The 22,182-nt window shown below is 35.5% G+C and overlaps 1 protein-coding gene across 6 annotated transcripts in view; it reads left to right on the plus strand.

Moving 5' to 3' along the window:
- Window positions 1-22,182, plus strand: part of MGAT4C (MGAT4 family member C) — an 852,077-nt gene that overhangs the window by 464,893 nt on the left and 365,002 nt on the right. The window lies entirely within an intron of this gene.

Genomic DNA, 22,182 nt, shown 5'->3' on the forward strand with positions numbered 1-22,182 from the left:
AGAACTAGAATAATCAAAAGAGTATGATACTATCATTAAAAACAGATATATAGACCCAGGAAAATGAACACCAAACCCAGAAACAACTTGTTTCTATACTTTCAACCAATCTTCAACATGAGTGCCAAGAATACTCAATGAAGAATGGTCTCTTCAACAAATAGTGCTGGAAAATAAAACAGTATATCCACATGCAGAATAGAGAAATGTAATCTTTGTCTCATATAAAATCAACTTTTATAAGCATTAACACCCAAAATCATTAAACTACTTTTAAGATTTCAATTTTAAGACTTAGATGTAAGTATGACACTGTTAAACTTCTAGAATAATACATTGGGAAAATTTTTCTTGACATTGGCCTTGTAAATATTATCTTGCATATGACACCAAAAAGCACAAGCAACAAAAGTAAAAATAAAAACCTAAATTTACATGAAATTTTAAAACCCTGCACAGCAAAGGAAACAACAAAATGAAATGGCAACCTATAAAATGGGGAAAAAATTTGCAAACCACATATGATAAAATCCTAATATCAAAACTTATAAGGAACTACTAGAATTCAATAACCAAAAAAGCATGATTTTTTTTTAAATAGGCAAAATAACTGAATAGATATTTCTCTAGAGAAGACATACAAATGGCTAACAGGTATATACAAAATACTGATCATAAGGGAATGCAAGTCAAAATCACAATGGGCCACATCTGTTAGGATCGTTATTATACAAAAAAAGAAAAAAAAAAAGTAAGAACGATTAGCAAAGACGTAGAGAAAAATAAACTGTTAGTGGTTGTATACTGGCTCAGTTCCTATGGAAAACTGTATAGATTTTCGTTAAGAAATTAGAACTCAAATTGCCATATGGCCAGAATCCCACTTCTGGCTATATATCCAAAGGAAATAAATATAACATGAAACTCAAAGAGCTATCTGCACTTCCGTGTTCATGTTCGTTGCAGCATTATTCACAATAGCCAAGACATGGAAGCAGTCTAAATGTCTGTTGACAGATAAATGAATAAAGAAAATGTGATATATATATATTCATAATATATATGATATAATATCATTCAACCTTGTATATATATATAGCACCCATGTGTAATATATATATACAAGGTTGAATGATATATGTGTGTGTGTGTATGTGTATACAGATATTATATGGAGATATATATATATATATATATATATAAAATCTATGTATACAGGATACAGTATCATTTAACCTTAAAATGAAGGAAATCTTGCCATTTTCAACATGGATGAATGTGGAAGATATTAAGTGCAATAAACCAGGCATAGAAGGGCAAATACTACATGATACCACTTACATGACTAATATAAAACACTCAGGCCCATAGAATAGGAAAGTGGAATGGTGGTTGCCCAGAACTGGAGTGGGGAGGAGGAAGTGGGGTGATACTTTTCGAAGGGTAAAATATTTTAGTTATTCAAGATTAATAAGCGCTAGAGATACACTGTGTAGCATAATGCCTTTAGTTAACAATACTGTACTGCATATTTAAACTTTACTAAACAGCTAGATATTACATTAAATATTTTTAATAATAATAAAGAGATCTGGAGGAAATGTTTAAGGTGATGGATATGTTTATGTTATAGACAGTGGTGCTGTTTTCACTGTTATATAGCTAACTCCAAATTCATCGTTTATACATTGAATATGTACGTCTTCTTGTATGTCAATCATACCCCAATAAAAGTTTCTTTAAAGTCCATGTAAGAAATGGAGAAATGGAATTGTGACAGACAGAACTTTCAAGTGCCTCTGCAGGTAAGAAACAAGTGTTGCAGCGTTTTCACTCCTGTTATTCGGTGAGCAGGAGGGAGTGTTACAGCTCTTTTATTCCCAGTCAGCGAACTCCGGGTTCTTGTACCACAACCAAAAAGTACAAGGCATACAGTCACCAGAGGGTGAGTAAGGAACAGTTGGATTTATTAAGTGACAGAAAAGCTCTCAGAAAGGAGTGAGGACCCAAAAGGGGTTGCCAGCTGTGGGCCTAAATTCAGGGTTTTTATAGATTAGGAAGGTAGAGGAGTATGCTGACTGGTCTGCAGTCTACCGTGGAGAAAGCACCACTCAGAAAGAGACATGAGAGTAAATAGAACCAATTGCAGGCAGAGAGGAAGGCTTGGCTTTCAACTGATCATGGGCTGGAGTGACTTTATATTTTATGCAAACAAAAAATTTAGCTCACAGCCTGTGACAGAAAGGTAGGTACGTGTAAAATAGGTGAAAGGTAAGGCCCAATTGAGAGGAATCACATGAAACCAGACAAAAACATGACATGGAGAGAGAAATGTATTCAAATAAGGAGTGGAATTTGTTCATCTGGGTTCACAGATAAGGCTTTTCATAAAAGGATGCAGATACTTTCTTATCTGGAGCATGCAGCTTGATTTTCTAGCTGTTACTGGTTCTAAGGATTTTTGCTGAGGACCCACCCTAACTGCCTGCCTGACTGGTTTATTTCTTTCTCCCCTCTCACGAGAAAGTTTAATTATTTTCTGTGACCCTTTTTGGAAAAACACATTTTCTGAATACATGAGATTATAGCATATTAGGGTATGTAATTCAAGTTTATGTTACACGTATGATATGGAATTTGAAGCAAAAGGGTCAACAACAATAACAATAACAACAGAGGCAGCAACAACAACAAACTGGTCCTCATTTAATAAAACCCCTGGAATGCAGAGAAGAAGCAAATGCAAATTGAATCTGAAGAGTCACTCATGTGGTACATGAAGATACATGCAGCTCCCACACCCAATGAAAGATACATTTATAACAAAAGATTTTAAATCAAAATAGAGAATTAGAAGACTAAAACATAGATAAAGAAGTTATACCATCTGAACTCTCAGAGTAGTCTAAGACTATAAAATAAGAATAAATGAAATGTGTAAAGAAAGAAAGGAAGAACTAGAGACTATATGAAAAGATAGAGCATTTTGGTTGGGAGAGGACAGCACATTTGAAAAACAGCCAAATAGAACTTTTAGCAATGACGTATATTGTCAATAAGCTAAAACATTAATTGATAACTTAGATAGCAGATTGGCCATACTTAAAAAAAATAAATGTAATAAAAATTTTAGAAAATTTAAAAGATTCAGCAGAGATTTAAGCATGAAATTATGAAAGTTTAGAAAATCTGGAAAATTGGATTATAAATGCCAATATATGACTAAGAGAATTTCTAGAAACAGATAATATATGAGATGCAATATTTAGTAGTATAATAGTAGTTTCCCAGAATAGATGTAAGCCATAAATTCTCAGGTTGAAAAATCAGATGTTGTATTAACAGGAAAACAAAAATAATAAAGCCACATGTAAACATCTATAGTAAAACTGAAAAACATAAAAAAAAAAGAAAAACAACATAAAAATCAGATAGAAATGGTATTTGTTTTACAAAGATATTGGAATTTTAAGAACAATTGACTTCTCACATGAAACAAAGTCTTTAAGATAGAGTGTCTTAGACCGGCACAGTGGCTTACACTTGTAATCTTAGAACTTTGGGATGCCTAGGTGGGCAGATCACCTGAGGTCAGGATTTGAGACCAGCCAGGCAAACATGGTGAAACCCTGTCTCTATTAGAAAAAAAAAAAAAAAAAAAAAAATTAGCTGAGCATGGTGACACATGCCTGTAATCCCAGCTACTCAGGAGGCTGAGACAGGAGAATCACTTGAACCTGGGAGGCAGAGGTTGCAGTGAGCAGAGCTCATGTCACTGCATTTCAGCCTAGGTGACAGAGAGACTCTATCTCAAATAAAAAAGAAACAAACAAACAAACAAACAAAAACAGAGAGTGTCTTCAAATACCTGAAGGGAAATGACTATCAACCTAGGATTCTGTATTCAGGAGATCTGGGAGAAGAGAGAATTTCCTTTCCAATAGCAGTTTACTCTTAAGTGGGAGGAAATTGAGTAAAAGTGTATAAAATTCTTCCCAGCTAAACTCAAATCTAGGTGAAGACAGGGATGTATTTATTCATTTTGTGTACCATTGTGTCATCTGCTTCCCCTGGAACTAGAATATGCATCATGCATGGTAGCTTCTTGGAAATAAATTATTGAAGAGAAGAAATTAAATATGTACACCTTCTTGAATGTCAGTCACCCCAATAAAGTAGGTTTTTCTTAAGTCTACATAGGGAATGGGTAAAGGGAATTGTGACAGACTGGATTGTCTAAGTGCCTCTGAAGCTAAGAGGCAAATGTTACAACTCCTGTTGTTCAGCAAGTGGGAAGGAGTGTCATAGCTCTTTACTCCCACCATTAGCAATTAATAGCCTAGTTTTTGTTTTCCTTTTTATTGTTGATATGCATAGTAACATGTATTTTAGATATCATATTCTTGACAATTTGAGACATTTTATTTTCCGAATTTTTGCCATATTAACTTTGTCTTCTAAGACAAAGAACACAACTAAGAAAATAAAACCTTATTTTTATTATAGCAAATTTCATTAGTTTTTATGTTATAATTTGATTTAATGCTTATCATTTTAAAAGTTACTGTAAGAATTAAAGAAAGAGGAAAGAAACATGAAAGTTGGCTCAACAGACAAAGACAGGTTTATTTCAGAGAAAACAAACCAGAGAGAGGCTTCTGGCCACGTTAGGTCAGAGCCAACTCTCTTACAGACTAAGAGTTTTTAAGGATTCAGGGTGGGAGAGTTTTATCAGAGGCTTGAACTCCTTCTGTTTCTCTTTGTTCTGCTCATCTGGGAGGGAGAGTTTTGTGTCTGTTTCCATATACCTTCCTGCAGCTGCAGGCATACCATCACCCCATCCAGAGTATGCTTTTAGCTTTGCTATCTTAGTTCACCTGAAGGAAAAGGAATGTGCTTCTTAAGGCCCACTGTTTTACTGGGGCCCATTGTATAAAGACGAAGTTTGGCAATTACCCAAGAGACTTCCCCCCCCCACCGCCAACCCCGAACCTCCTTCTGTGCCTGAGCTGTCTTATCTGTGTTTGACTGTCTGCTCTTTCTAGCTACTTGTAGGTAGAAGAGATGTGATTTCCTTGAAATGCATGAGACTAGAAAGGGAGCTGGAACTTAAAGTGGTGGTGTTTGTCACAGATGATAGTGCTCCTACTGTGTCAATTACTCTACAACCAAGGTTATAAAAATATATTTTGACTTTGTTTTTTAAAGTTGCTTTGTAGTGTTACTTTTAACACTTTTAAATATGTTGTCAGCTGTAGAACTTTTGTAGATGCAATTTATCATGTTAAAGTGGTTCATTTATATTCCTAAATTACTGAGAAGTTAATTTTTATAAACACATTTTTAATTGTTTCAAATACTTTATCTGTGTCTATTGTTGAGTTAATGTGTTGTTTTATTGTTTAGTCTACTAATAGGAAGGTTTCATTAAATTATTCTCAAGTAGTGAATTATCTCTGCATTACTAGATTATTGCTGGATCTAATGTGCTAATTTTAAAACTAATATTTCTACTTTTATTATAAATTAAAGGATGCATATGCAGATTTTTTATATGTGTATATTATGTGATGTTGAGGTTTGGGGTATAAATGATCTTGTCATCCAGGTGCATGGTATGCAATAAGTAGTTTTTCAATTCTTGCCCCCTCCCACTCTCCTTCTAGTAGTCCCCAGTGTCTATTGTTGCCATCTTTATGTCCATGAGTGCCCAATGTTTAGCTCCTACTTATAAGTGAGAACATATGGTTTTTGGTTTTCTGTTCTTGCATTTATTTGCTTAGGATAATGTCCTACAGAACCACTTCCTTCAACATAGAACCAAAAGTCCAAGCTGGAGCAATCAGGCAAGAGAAATAAATAAAAGGCATACAAATAAGAAAAGAAGAAGTCAAACTTTCTCTCATTAATGATGATATGACTCTATACATAGAAAATCTTGAAGACTCTGCCAAAAAGGTTCCTGGATCTGATAAGTTAATTTAATAAAGATTCAGGATACAAAATCAATGTACAAAATGTACGTTTCTATACACCAGTAATATTCTAGCTGACAGCCAGATCAGGAACACAATCCCATTTACAATAGCCACACACATACACAATGAAATATCTAGGAATTCATCTCACCAAAGATGTCAAACAGCTCTGCAAGGACAAGTACAAAATGCTGCTGGAAGAAATTATAGATGAGAAAAATAAATGGAAAAATATTCCATGCTTATGGATTGGAAGAATCAATAATGTTAAAATGACCATACTGCACAATGCAATTTACAGATTCAATGTTATCCCTATCAAAATACCAATGGAATTTTCCACAAAATTAGAAAAACCTATTCTAAAATTTATTTGGAACTAAAAAAGCACTGGAATAGCCAAAGCAATGCTAAGCAAAATGAGCAAAGCCAGAGGTATCTCATTACTGGTGACAGTAAGCAAAACATTGTGGTATTGGTACAAAAATGGGCAAATGACTAACGGAACACAATAGAGGACCCAGAAATAAACTGCACACCTACAACCATTTGATCTTCAACATCAACAACAACATAAATGAGGAAAGGATTATCTATTCAATAAATGGTGCTGGAATAATTGGCTAGCCATATGCACTCCCTATTTAATGAATGGTGCTGGGATAATTGGCTAGCCATATGCAGAAGAAAGAAACTGGATTTTTCTTTCTCTCACCATATATGAAACTTAACATTGATTAAATAATTAAAGGCAAGACCACAAACTAAAAATCCTAGAATAAAATTTAGGAAATATCTTTTTTGGCATTGACTTTGGCAAATAAATAATGCTTAGTCTCAGAAGCAATTGAAATAATATGTTAAATTTTGTTGAAAATATTTCTATGTTCATGTGGTACATTGTTCTGTGCTTTTTATTTGTTGTACATTTTGTCTGATTTTTGTGTTCAAGCAGTGATGGCCTCAAGGAACAAATTAAGAAGTGTTTGTCCTTTTTTAATTTCCTGGAAGAGATTCTGTAGGATTACTATAATTTCCTCCACTATTTTTTCTTAGAATTACAGGACCAACGAAATTACCTGGGCCTGTAATTTTCTTGGAGGATACTTAACTACAAACTCAATTGGTTTTACAGGTAGAGGACTATTGAAGATATTTATTGTGCAGAAAGAGAGAGAGAGGGGTTTGGTATTTTTTTTCCCCAATATATTGGTTCATTCATTCTAAGTTGTTGAACTTATAGGCATAAAATTATCACTAATATTTCTTATTATCTTCTTATATTTTATTATATATTTAATAGCTGTGGGTTTTATAATAATATCTCTCTTTCCTGTTGATGTTAGTAATTTGAGTGTGAACCCATATGGTCCTGGACTTTTTTTTGGTTGGCAGGCTATTAATTGCTGCCTCAACTTCAGACCTTGTTATTGGTCTATTCAAGGATTCAACTTTTCCCTGGTTTAGGCTTGGGAGGGTGTAAGTGTCCAGGAATGTATCCATTTTTTCTAGATTTACTTGTTTTATACATTGAGGTATTTGTAGTAATCTCTGATAGTAGTTTGTATTTCTGTGAGATCAGTAGTGATATCCCAGTTATCATTTTTTATTGTTATCTATTTGATTATTTTCCTTTTTCTTTTTTATCAGTCTAGCTAGCAGTCTATTTTGCTGATCTCTTCGAAAAACCATCTCCTGGATTTATTGTTTTTTTTGAAGGGATTTTTTTGTCTCTATCTCCTTCAGTTCTGCTTTGATCTTATTTATTTCTTATCTTCTGCTTGCTTTTGAGTTATTTTGATCATGCTCCTCTAGCTCTTTCAATTTTGATAGTAGGGTATTGATTTTAGATCTTTCGTTGTTCCTCATGGGGACATTTAGTGCTATAAATTTCCCTCTAGACATTGCTTTAAATATGTCCCAGATATTCTGGTACATTGTGCCTTCATTCTCATTGGTTTAGAAGAAAATCTTTATTTTGGCCTTCATTTCTTTATTTATCCAGTAGTCATTCAGGAGCAGGTTGTTCAGTTTCCATGTAGTTGTGCAGTTCTGAGTGAGTTTCTTAATCGTGAGTTTTAATTTCATTGCACTGTGTTCTGAAAATATGTTTGTTATGATTTCCATTTTTTTTGCATTTGCTGAGGAGTGATTTACTTCCAATTACGTGGTCTATTTTAGAGTAAGTGTGATGTGGTGCTGAGAAGAATGTATGTTCTGTGGCTTTGGGGTGAAGACTTCTGTAAATGTCTAGTAGGTCCACTTGGTCTAGATCTGAGTTCCAGTCCTTGATATCCTTGTTAATTTTCTGTCTTGTTGATCTGTCTAGTATTGACAGTGGAGTGTTAATGTCTCCCACTATTGTTGTATGGGAATTTAAGTCTCTTTGTAGGTCATTAAGAACTTGTTTTATGTATCTGGGATAAAACATCATTAATATAGCAGGCAACTGTTTTCATTGTTTTTGGTATAAGCTGACTTTGCCCTAGACAGTAAAAATAAAAACTTATTTCACTTCATATGCATTAGAAATGATTTCAAATAAGTATCAATTAATAAGTGCCAATAGGCTCTTTATTCAAGTGTTATTATTTAAGTAGATTCACTTCTTATTTATCTGCAATCTTCTATGTTATATTTTTTCTGTAATATTTTTGCACATTTATTATAAGAAGAGAAATAAAAAATTACAAGAAACTAATAGTAATTCAACTATTCTGATGTAACAACTCTTTCATACAATAACCTGTGTTATGCTTGTTTCACTTACTGAACAATAACTTGTAGTTTTACTTTTAACTGTGATTACATTGAGATTGTTTTTCAACATGGTATCTAATGAATTTTCCATGTAACTATTGTCATTACTATCTCAATTTTAAGAACTGATTAAGATTGTATGCAATAATTTACCATTTCTCCAGTGAGATCTTTAGATTGTATAACAATTTGCTAGAAAGATTAAGGTTAAACTAAATATCTCAATCTACAAAGCTACATTCTTTATTTGATTTTATTCCTCAGGATTAATCACCAGAAATGAAATATTGAAAGAAAGTATATTTATATTTATAGTTCATAAAAACTTTTCATAAACTGCCTTTCAAAATTATCTTACTGGCAATGATTATGTTTGGATAATAGGATTATGTGTGATATAATTTTAATTTTGATTTTCATTTATTTTGTTATAATTTATAAATGTATTTGACAATATTTCCTTTATTTGGTTCTACTTTAGGCAAGTTTCATTGTTATTGATTGTTTTTGTATATTATCTCTGTACCTGTAGAAATATTTGATCAAATGCATGTATATCCCTACTGCCATCTCTAGTAATTTTTATAACAGAAACTGGTGAGTGACAAGAGTACAGGTATTGTTATATATCATGATTAAATGAAATGTTTTGTAATATATCCTCACAAGAAGGAAGTGCGTGAGGCAAATTTGGCATAGTTTTGGAACTAAACAATTTCTAGTATGTCTCTAGAGAAATGTTCATTTTTCCAGGCCAGAGATCTGCTTGGAAATGAAAGTATTGTACATGAAGTAAATCTTACTTAATGGTGTGTATTAGGGAATGATTTAGAAATCATATCATATATTCACATATTTAATATCAATAAATATATTTAATATTCAATATCATAAATTTAAGCTGTGTTTTTTTCTACCATATGTGGTGGAAAAAAGAAAATGAAAATAAACAGCATGTCTATAAAGATAAATAAAAACTACCAAAATAAATAAACAAAATATAGATGCCCTGAAAGATCATGTCAAGTACCACCAGAAATGCATAATTATGTGAGTTCCACCATAATCTTATGATAATTATATATCAAATATTTCAGTATATTGTAAAATATATTTAAAATTGCTAATTGTTGCTATTACAAATATTTGAAGGGAATTTTGATAATGCAAACTGATTTCTGAATACATTAACCACAATTTACTAAATGTTATTTTCATAAATATTCTTTTTTTTTTTTTCCCATCTATCCTTTTTTTTTTTTTTTTCTTTTTTTTTTTATTGCATTTTAGGTTTTGGGGTACATGTGATGAACATGCAAGATTGTTGCATAGGTACACACATGGCAGTGTGCTTTGCTGCCTTTCATCCCCTCACCTGTATCTGTCATTTCTCCCCATGCTATCTCTTCCCACCTCCCCACCCCCCGCCCCTCCCCCATTTCCCCCCAACGGACCCCAGTGTGTAGTGCTCCCCTCCCTGTGTCCATGTGTTCTCATTGTTCAACACCCGCCTATGAGCGAGAATATACGGTGTTTAATTTTCTGCTCTTGTGTCAGTTTGCTGAGAATGATGGTTTCCAGGTTCATCCATGTCCCTATAAAGGACGTGAACTCATCGTTTTTGATGGCTGCATAATATTCCATGGTGTATATGTACCACATTTTCCCTATCCAGTCTATCATCGTTGGGCATTTGGGTTGGTTCCAGGTCTTTGCTATTGTAAACAGTGCTGCAATGAACATTCGTGTGCACGTGTCCTTGTAGTAGAATGATTTATAATCCTTTGGATATATACCCAGTAATGGGATTGCTGGGTCAAATGGGATTTCTATTTTTAGGTCCTTGAGGAATCGCCACACTGTCTTCCACAATGGTTGAATTAATTTACATTCCCACCAACAGTGTAAAAGTGTTCCTATTTCTCCACATCCTCTCCAGCATCTGTTGTTTCCTGATTTTTTAATGATCGCCATTCTAACTGGTGTGAGATGGTATCTCAGTGTGGTTTTGATTTGCATTTCTCTGATGACCAGTGATGATGAGCATTTTTTCATATGTTTGTTGGCCTCCTGTATGTCTTCTTTTGTAAAGTATCTGTTCATATCCTTTGCCCATTTTTGAATGGGCTTGTTTGTTTTTTTCTTGTAGATCTGCTTTAGTTCTTTGTAAATTCTGGATATCAGCCCCTTGTCAGATGGGTAGACTGCAAAAATTTTTTCCCATTCTGTTGGTTGCCGATTCACTCTACTGACTGTTTCTTTTGCCGTGCAGAAGCTATGGAGTTTGGTTAGGTCCCATTTGTCTATTTTGGCTTTTGTTGCCATTGCTTTTGGCGTTTTGGTCATGAAGTCCTTGCCTACACCTATGTCCTGAATGGTTTTGCCTAGATTTTCTTCTAAGGTTTTTATGGTATTAGGTCTGATGTTTAAGTCTTTAATCCATCTGGAGTTAATTTTGGTGTAAGGTGTCAGGAAGGGGTCCTGTTTCTGCTTTCTGCACATGGCTAGCCAGTTTTCCCAACACCATTTATTAAACAGGGAGTCCTTTCCCCATTGCTTGTTTTTGTCAGGTTTGTCGAAGATCAGATGGTTGTGGGTATGTTGTATTTCCTGTGAGGCCTCTGTTCTGTTCCATTGGTCTATATCTCTGTTTCGGTACCAGTACCATGCTGTTTTGATTACTGTAGCCTTGTAGTATAGTTTGAAGTCCGGTAGTGTGATGCCTCCCGCTTTGTTCTTTTTGCTTAGAATTGACTTGGCTATGTGGGCTCTCTTTTGGTTCCATATGAAGTTTAAGGTGTTTTTTTCCAGTTCTGTGAAGAAGGTCATTGGTAGCTTGATGGGAATAGCGTTGAATCTGTAAATTACTTTGGGCAGTATGGCCATTTTCACGATGTTGATTCTTCCTAACCATGAACATGGAATGTTTCTCCATCTGTTTGTATCCTCTCTTATTTCGTTGAGCAATGGCTTGTAGTTCTCCTTGAAGAGGTCCTTTACGTTCCTTGTTAGTTGTATTCCTAGGTACTTTATTCTCTTTGTAGCAATTGTGAATGGCAGTTCGTTCTTGATTTGGCTCTCTTGAAGTCTATTACTGGTGTATAGGAATGCTTGTGATTTTTGCACGTTGATTTTGTATCCTGAGACTTTGCTGAAGTTGTTTATCAGTTTCAGGAGATTTTGGGCTGAGATGATGGGGTCTTCCAGATATACAATCATGTCATCTGCAAATAGAGACAATTTGATTTCCTCCTTTCCAATTTGGATACCCTTTATTTCTTTTTCTTGCCTGATTGCTCTGGCTAGAACTTCCAGTACTATATTGAATAGGAGTGGTGAGAGAGGGCATCCTTGTCTAGTGCCAGATTTCAAAGGGAATGCTTCCAGTTTTTGCCCATTCAGTATGATATTGGCTGTTGGTTTGTCGTAAATAGCTTTTATTGTTTTGAGATACGTTCCGTCAATACCTAGTTTATTGAGGGTTTTTAGCATAAAGGGTTGTTGAATTTTGTCAAAAGCCTTCTCTGCATCAATCGAGATAATCATGTGGTTTTTGTCTTTGGTTCTGTTTATGTGGTGAATTACGTTTATGGACTTGCGTATGTTGAACCAGCCTTGCATCCCCGGGATGAATCCTACTTGATCATGGTGGATGAGCTTTTTGATATGCTGTTGCAATCGGTTTGCCAGTATTTTATTGAAGATTTTTGCATCTATGTTCATCATGGATATTGGCCTGAAATTTTCTTTTCTTGTTGAGTCTCTGCCGGGTTTTGGTATCAGGATGATGTTTGTCTCGTAAAATGATTTGGGAAGGATTCCCTCTTTTTGGATTGTCTGGAATAGTTTCAGAAGGAATGGTATCAGCTCCTCCTTGTATGTCTGGTAGAATTCAGCTGTGAACCCATCTGGACCTGGGCTTTTTTTGGGTGGTAGGCTCTTTATTGCTGCCTCGACTTCAGACCATGTTATTGGTCTATTCAGGGTTTCGGCTTCTTCCAGGTTTAGGCTTGGGAGGTTGCAGGTGTCCAGGAATTTATCCATTTCTTCCAGGTTTACTAGTTTATGTGCATAGAGTTGTTTGTAATAATCTCTGATGATGGTTTGGATTTCTGTGGAATCTGTGGTGATATCCCCTTTACCGTTTTTTATTGCATCAATTTGGTTATTCTCTCTTTTCTTTTTTATTAATCTGGCTAGTGGTCTGTCTATTTTGTTGATCTTTTCAAAAAACCAGCTCCTGGATTTATTGATTTTTTGAAGAGTTTTTTGTGTCTCTATTTCCTTCAGTTCTGCTCTGATCTTAGTTATTTCCTGTCTTCTGCTAGGTTTTGAGTTTTTTTGATCTTGCTCCTCTAGCTCTTTCAATTTTGATGATAGGGTGTCAATTTTAGATCTCTCCTTTCTTCTCATGTGGGCACTCATTGCTATATATTTTCCTCTAGAGACTGCTTTAAATGTGTCCCAGAGATTCTGGTATGTTGTGTCTTCGTTCTCATTGGTTTCGAAGAACATCTTTATTTCTGCCTTCATTTCATTGTTTATCCAGTCAACATTCAAGAGCAAGTTGTTCAGTTTCCATGAAGCTGTGCGGTTCTGAGTTAGTTTCTGCATTCTGAGTTCTAACTCGATTGCACTGTGGTCTGAGAGACTGTTTGTTATGATTTCCGTTCTTTTGCATTTGCTGAGGAGTGATTTATTGCCAATTATGTGGTCAATTTTAGAGTAGGTGTGATGTGGTGCTGAGAAGAATGTATATTCTGTGGATTTGGGGTGGAGAGTTCTGTAAATGTCTATTAGGTTTGCTCGTTCCAGGTCTGTGTTCAGGTCCTGGATATCCTTGTTGATTTTCTGTCTGGTTGATCTGTCTAATATTGACAATGGGGTGTTAAAGTCTCCCACTATTATTGTGTGGGAGTCTAAGTCTCTTTGTAAGTCATTAAGAACTTGCCTTATGTATCTGGGTGCTCCTGTATTGGGTGCATATATATTTAGGATCGTTAGCTCTTCTTGTTGCAGTGATCCTTTTACCATTATGTAATGTCCTTCTTTGTCTCTTTTGATCTTTGTTGCTTTAAAGTCTATTTTATCAGAGATGAGAATTGCAACTCCTGCCTTTTTTTGCTCTCCATTTGCTTGGTAGATCTTCCTCCATCCCTTTATTTTGAGCCTTTGTGTATCCTTGCATGTAAGATGGGTTTCCTGGATACAGCACACTGATGGGTTTTGGCTTTTTATCCAATTTGCCAGTCTGTGTCTTTTGATTGGGGCATTTAGTCCATTGACATTTAGGGATAGTATTGTTATGTGTGAATTTGATGCTGTCATTTTGATGCTACCTGGCTGTTTTGTTGGTTAGTTGATGCAGATTCTTGATTGTGTTGCTGCTTTTTTACCATTTGGTGTGTTTTTGGAGTGGCTGGTACTGGTTGTTCCTTTATATGTGTAGAGCCTCTTTCAGGAGTTCTTGTAGAGCAGGTTTGGTGGTGATGAAATCTCTGAGTGCTTGCTTGTTCACAAAGGATTTTATTTTTCCTTCACTTATGAAGCTGAGTTTGGCTGGATAGGAGATTCTGGGTTGAAAGTTCTTTTCTTTAAGGATGTTGAATATTGGCCCCCAGTCTCTTCTGGCTTGTAGGGTTTCTGCTGAGAGATCTGCTGTGAGTCTAATGGGCTTCCCTTTGTGGGTAACCCGACCTTTCTCTCTGGCTGCCCTTAGCATTTTCTCTTTCATTTCAACCCTGGTGAATCTGACGATTATGTGCCTTGGGGTTGCTCTTCTTGAGGAATATCTCTGTGGTGTTCTCTGTATTTCCTGGATTTGAATATTGGTCTGCCTTGCTAGGTTGGGGAAGTTTTCCTGGATAATATCCTGAAGAGTATTTTCCAGCTTGGATTCATTCTCTTCATCACATTCAGGTACACCTATCAGACGTAGATTAGGTCTTTTCACATAGTCCCACATTTCTTGAAGATTTTGTTCATTCCTTTTTGCGCTTTTTTCTCTGTTCTTGCCTTCTCTTTTTATTTCATTGAGTTGGTCTTCGACCTCTGATATCCTTTCTTCTGCTTGGTCAATTCGGCTGTTGAAGCTTGTGCATGCTTCACGAAGTTCTCGTGTTGCGTTTTTCAGCTCCATCAATTCACTTATTCTCCTCTCTATGCTGTCCATTCTCGTCAGCAGTTTGTCCAATCTTTTTTCAAGGTTCCTATTTTCTTTGCGATGGGTTAGAACATGTTCTTTTAGCTCATTGTAGTTTCTTACTACCCATCTTCTGAAGTCTGATTCTGTCATTTCATCACCCTCCTTCTCCATCCGGTCTGGTTCCCTTGCTGGTGAGGAGTTGTGATCACTTTTAGGAGGAGAGGTGTTCTGGTTTCGGGAGTTTTCCTCCTTTTTACGCTGGTTTCTACCCATTTTTGTGGGTTTATCCACCTGTTGTCTGTCTCTGTCCCAGGGAGTTGGAGCTTTATGAGTTTCCGTTGCACTACTGCCTTTTTTGATTTTTTTTTTTTTTTTTTTCAGGTCGGACCCGCCCAGCTAGCAGCACGCCTAGCCTCTGCCTGCCCGCAGGGGCTTTGCTGAGCTGCTGTGGGCTCCGCCCAGCTGCCCTGAGCTCTTCCCTGTAGTCCTTTTTATATGGGCGTAGTTAGAACTGTCTGGGCAATGGTGGCCCCGCCTCTGTTATGGCGGACTCTCTCTGTTGTGGCAGGTTGCCTCGGCAACGGCGGGTTGCCTCGGCAACGGCAGCCTGCCTCCGTAGCGGAGGAGAGTCTCAGTAATGGCGGAAGCCCCTCCCCCACGGAGCCGGACCGTCCCGGTTCAGCTGTGCTTGGTTTGAAGGGCTCAACCCAGAGGGTTTCCAATTACTGTTTTTGTTTTCGTTGTTGTTGGGGGTGGAGGGGTGGGACCAACCGAGCCTGATCACCTGGCTCCCTGACTCAGAGTCTTTTCTTTTAAGTTGAACGACCCCGCGTTCTGGTCGCTTGTTGAAAAGGCGCCGGGATCTCCCATGCTGCGACTCACGGAGTCGGCTCGGACCGCGGCGCCGGCTCCTGGCGGATTTTTTGCCTAGGAATCTCCTGGCCTGGCTCGCTATTTCAGATGAATGGGCTATTCTGCCGTCTCAAGGCTCTGCTCGCCAGCTAAGAGGGCTCCCAGACCAGTGGCTTTTGTAGGGAGAACCGCAGCAACAGGGAGTGGTCACAGCAGCCGCGCGGGCGGAATCAGCCCCGCGGGGGCCAAAACAGCCGCACCGGCTGGGACTGCGACGCTGGCGACCCCTCTGCCTGGGTATCTCCTGGTCTGTGGGCAATAAGAGTTCGTCTGGAAATGCGGCGTCCACTCACCCTCTGCACTTTCACTGGGAGCTGAAGTCCTGAGCTGTTCTTAGGCGGCCATCTTGAAAGTCGGATCCATAAATATTCTTACAGCTAGCTATCCTGCATTTCTGGCACAAACCTAATGATCATATCTTCTTTTTTCTTTCATGCATAAATGAATTCCACTTGATATCATTATCTTCAATAATGACAATAGTTGCAGCAGTAAGGAGCATTGGTGAATAGTTTCCTTTTTCTGTGCTTTGTCATTAGGCTTACACTTGCTCTGTAAAGTAAACTTGAAGATATTCATCATTCATTTAGTTATTTGTTAAGCATTTATTGCTCATTTGCCTTGTACCATGCACCTACTGCACAAATAGAATATAACAGTGAATACAATAGAACTTGTGACTAAATCTAATAGCAAAAGAAACTCATTAAGGTTAGTTCAACATTCAGCTCACTTCATTTCTCCTTGGGACATTTGTTATACATAAGAGAAGCAAGCCCTAAGCTTTGATTTTCCCCTCCAAAGAATTTGCCAAATACTTAAACTATATAGCACAAGAGGTCAAGAAACCATGTAAGTAGAGATTTGGGTTTTATCTTCTTACTTCCTAAAACTATTTCTATAACTTTGGAATATATTATATTTACATTAAAATAAATTATATTTACATTTTAGATTAGAAAGATTTTATAGAATAAATTATATCTGGAATAAATTATATTTACATTATAGATTAGAAATCATTTATTGAAAATTTTAACAATTCCAGATAATATTAGCTGACAAATGGTAATTCATGACAAGTAAAATTTTTCACAGTAGATATATAGTAAGTTAATAGTAAAGATGTTACTAGAAGTTGGAGTTAAAACAAAACTCTATCTATAAAATCTGCTTCTTACTGGCTATGTGAGCAATTAACTTCAAATTTTTGTAGGTGGTAATTTTCAGTGGCCACTTTCTAACTGCACTGATAAAGTATAGAATGAGCAGAGTTTCTAGCTGTTTGAAGCACTAGTTGGTTTTTAGATGATTCAAAGAAAAGAAAAACAGAGGGTCTACAAGAGGCACTGAAGAATGTGGCTAGAAAGCAGAGCAGAGGATTTGACATTGCTATAGTGAGAAGATACATTTTGAGTTCATGAACCTACAAGAAAGAGGACTCTATAAACAGCTCAGGCTCATAGTTGGAAATACTAATATGCTATTTACTAGGAGTGGAAATGAGCATATGTACAGTGAGCCTTTTAAAGACTGAAACCCAGCCTTAAATTACCTCAACCCCTTATTGGATTAAAATAATCTGCCCTAGTTTACTGACCACAAAAGGGTAGGATGTAGCTTCTCTGAGCAAGATAAGTTCACATTATTGTTCTAATTTTCTACACACACATCTGGCATTATATGTGAAAATATATCCCAGTTCTTTACAAGTTAATTTGCAATAAGATTTCAAGGGCATGGTTACTAAATATCTGTAAATTATAGTGGAAATAAATTCAAGCAGTAAGAACTTTGGTTTCAAGAGAACTAAATCAACTGTTTATTGCTGTTGAGCTTGAACAGAATAATTCTAACAAAACACTTCATTTTAGTCTGTAGATGTGATTCATTTTTTTTAACTGAATGATATGATAACAAAAGTAATAAAATAGAAAAATCCATGAAGTTGATCATAATTATTTAAAATAAAATCTATGAAAAGAGCAATTTTAATTTTCCAGATTGAGAAAAATGATCACAATATTTTTAAGTTTCCAAGAAGCAAAAAGAAGAATGATAAAGGGCCCGTATAAATACACATCATTGTAATATACCCAGCTCCATGAATGATTGGAAGAGTCAAAAATTTTCACAGAGGAAAAATATATTTTAAAAATAAAAACACAGCTAAAAGACCGTGTAATACTGAATGAGATTCATACAGATAGCTACCACTCTGGGTAAAAATTTCAAAAGATGGTGATGCAAGGCCTTTGAAATTCTGAAATTCTATCTCTAGTCAAGCTATCATTCAAGTGCCACGTAACTGTAGTTTTAGGTAGCAATAATGTATGCAGTTTACTTTGAAATAAATCCTTTCATGAGAAAATTACTTAAGAATACAATTCAGCAAAATCCAAGGAAGAGAAATACATAGGAAGAAGAAATAATGAAACATTCTGAAGATTTCTGTGGGGAAAAAAAAAAAAAAAAAATCCCAACCAGGTAACAGGCCTAGAAAACAGCTAGTTGAATTTAAGTTAAAACGTCAGTGGAATCTAAGAAGAATATCTTAAAAAGAACAATGAATTATACTTTTAAAAAATTTTGAAAAGACTAAGGAGTGAATGGTATTAGTAATATAATAAGAAAAATATTCGCGTCCTCTATGAACAAGCAAGGCAACTTTTAGAAGTAGCACATTTATTGCTGAAATGTGAGGTAAAGTAGAATGTGAATGATTTCGAACAATAGGCATAAATAAAAATTATTTAATTTATCTAGATGTTAGGAATTTTTTTATTGATTCAGGGTTTGTCACAATGGACTGAATTTGAAGAAGTATAATTTATGCACATCATCCTGAACAACAATTATGAAATGTGTGTGTATCTTCCAAATAATGCAAATATTTATTAATTTGATTATGTACTCTTAGAATAAATCTAAAGAAGAAGGAAGGTACATTGTTACAGAATAAAATATGATTTTATTAACTTGAGGTGAATTAAAACTCAAAGGACAGAACATGAAAGTTCAAGGAAAAAAAGAGAGGTAGAATTAAAATAAAATACAATTTTACTTTAGTGCTTTTGTCATAAAAGTGTTAGGAATTATTTGCTAGGAAACATGAGGACCATACTTACGGTCTGATTTTCCTGACTCTGTAAAATGGCCTATCCCAATGAATGAACCAAAATTTAAATGCTATTCATACTGCTTTTCTACATGAATTAAAAGTAAATATGTGTCTATACGAGGTGACAAGTACTTAAGCATGAAAATGTCTCATAATTTTATTGGCAGGTAAGGTGGCATTGGCAAGTAAAGTTCCTAGGGATACGAGTAATTGGCAATGCATACTCTTAGAACTGAGACAAATTGGGTTTGTTTCAAAGGTGCATGGAGACTAGCTCTCCTAATTAAGCATAGAACTGATAGGTATCAGTATGTTTTTATATTTAATATTTCTCTGTAAGTCATGAATTCAGTGATCAAATACTACATATTTTATAGTCTTAATGTGGCCATGTTTTTAAAATATGCCATGGTTTTTTTTATACTTCATTTTTCTCTGTAAGTCGTGAATTCAGTGATCAAATACTACATATTTTGTAATTAGTCTTAATGTGGTGGTGTTTTTAAAATATGCTATGTGTATTATCCAGCGTTCTCTAGAGGGATAGAACTAATAGGACATATTTATATGTAAAAAGGAGATTATTATGGAGAATTGACTCAGACAATAACCAGTAAAGTCCCACAATAAGCCATCTGCAATTTGAGGAGCAAAGAAGCCAGTGGTGGATCAGTCCAAGTCCCAACACTTCAAAACTAGGGAACCTGACAGTGCAGTCTTCAGTCTGTGGCCAAAGTCCCAAGAGCCCCTGGAAAACCACTAGTGTTATTCCAAGAGTCCAAAAGCCAAACAACTTGGAGTCTAATGCTCAAAGGTAGTAAGCATCCAGTATGGGAGAAAGATGAAGGCTGGAAGACACAGCAAGTCTGCTTAATCCACCTTTTTCCATGTACATTTTCTAGGCCTACTGGCCACCAGTTGGATGGTGCCCACCCAGATTAAGGATCAGTCTGCCTATCTCTGTCCACTGACTCAAATGTTAATCTCCTTTGGCAATACCCTCTCAGACACGCCCAGGAACAATACTTTGCATCCTTCAGTCCCATCAAGTTGACACTCAATATTAACCATCACATCAGGCATAATACAAAAGTTGCAGTTATCCTCCAATGTGAGAACTAAAAGCATTTTAAGTGGAAAATTTTTGTTAATCATTTTTATTAATTGTTTATAATAATGTCTTTCAACAGGTGAATAGTTAAACCAATTGTTGTTTCTTAACTTCAAAGAAGAAACGACTGGCCTAGTGCTGTGGCTTACACCTGTAATCCCAGCACTTTGTGAGACAGAGAGGGGCAGATCACTTGAGGTCAGGAGTTCAAGACCAGCCTGGCCAACATAGTGAAACCCCATCTCTATAAAAAATACAAAAATTAGCCATGTGTGGTGGCACACATCTGTATTTCCAGCTCTTCAGGGGGTTGAGGCACAGAACTGCTTGAACCTGAGAGGCAGAGGTTGCAGTGAGCTGAGATTGCACTACTGCATTCTAGCCTGGGCAACAGAGTGAGACTCTGTCTCAAAAAAACAACAAACAACAACAACAAAAATCTACCCAGTACTACAGCCCATATTTGTATAGCAAATGATAGGTGGCCTTCTTCTGATGCTGCATGTTATAATGCAAACCAGGATTTAAAATAGTGGGCATTATTCATATAAATAGAATTTAGATTTGGTTTAATTAGAAATAAAATTAACCACTAAACTCCCTTTTTGCTATTTCTGTAAAAAAATTTTATTTTTAGAGAGTGAGCATAAAAAGTAAGGAAACAAGTAATTTGAGTGCAACTATGATTTCTCTTTAGAAACTTAAGGTCAGTCATAACTTTATATATGATGTTCTTAACATTTTCCTAAAACTAAGTGCATTACATTATTTTGGGTATCATATGTGTGAACATATTTGTGTGCTCAAAATAGTTTGTGTTAAAAAATAAAAAATGAACCTATTAAAACATCATGCATAAATGGTAGAATATTTCTTAAGTGATTTTATCTTAATTCACCTTAGGAATGTTTATAGGAAATACAAAGCTAACAGGAATGTATTTACCTGTAAATAGTTGTTTGAATTGTCACAAAATAAATGGAAGCAAGCCATAGGTTTGATGAACCAAATATGTCAATATGTCACATGTATTAATGCAATGGGCAACAACTTCCTCTAGAGAAATCTTATGCTTGCTGTCAATGTGCATCTCTTTCCCCTACACACACACACACACACACACACACACACACACACACAAACAAACAAACAAACAAAAAAACATAGAACTATATTGCTGTCTATTTAACACTTAAAAGAAATAACACTTTTCTTAACTAAGTCTTTTATACTTTACTAATCTTTAAACACTCTATATAGGCTCTATTCAATGTGTGTAAGTTTCAACCAATTGGAACCTGTTTAATATTTCTGACACACTAAGAAACAGTGGAGAGATAATTTAATTTTATATAACTGTATTCTTTAACAATGTTGGACAAAAATTTAGAAGTGTTATTTTTCAGAAGTCAGGTTTGTTTTTTTTTTTTTTTTTTTTTTTTTTTTTTTTTTTTTTTTTTTTTTTTTTTGCCCATGAATACTTTTATTTCTTGAAATAGCAAAACTATCATGGAAGAGTAGTCTACTTACTTCTTCAGGGCCTTACTTAATCAATTAAAAGCAAATTTCCTTTGGATAAAATAGTCCCTAAAGTTAAAAGTAAGCACAAATATAAAAATGATTTCATTTCAAATTGTAATTTATTCCTGAATCCTTAGGACGTTTTTCTTTTAAATGTATTGAGTCCATCTATAACTTTCTTAAGTGATTGCACCCTTGAGTTTTTCAACCCAATTTATTTAATATTTCTGAAGAAATTACATTTGAAACTTAAATATCAGACTATCTTTCTGTGAGGGTAGGGTATAAAGTTTGATAATCTGCAATTCTCACTTTATTCTGGCAAATTATTTTGTTTTTAGCTTAGAACTAGTAACAGAAAAGTTAAACAAAAAGGTAGAATGAAGAAACACCAGTGCTGCTAAACTCCCAATTCAGGTCATCTCTGTGTGAATTCATTGTTTCGTACCAAGGAATGGCCAAACAGCAGGCATTCACTTATATGTAAGCACACAGATCTATAAAAAAACACATTCAAAAACCAAAAGAAAAAAATCATTTTGTGCTGCTATAGCTTAACTTCAGTGGCTTTTTAAATAATGAATTAACTGAGTGAGGCTTCGTAGGAGTTGAGAAGGTAGCTGGGGAAGATCGA

The sequence above is a fragment of the Saimiri boliviensis genome, chromosome 7, assembly GCF_048565385.1.
Source record: "Saimiri boliviensis isolate mSaiBol1 chromosome 7, mSaiBol1.pri, whole genome shotgun sequence".
Lineage (NCBI taxonomy): Eukaryota > Metazoa > Chordata > Mammalia > Primates > Cebidae > Saimiri > Saimiri boliviensis.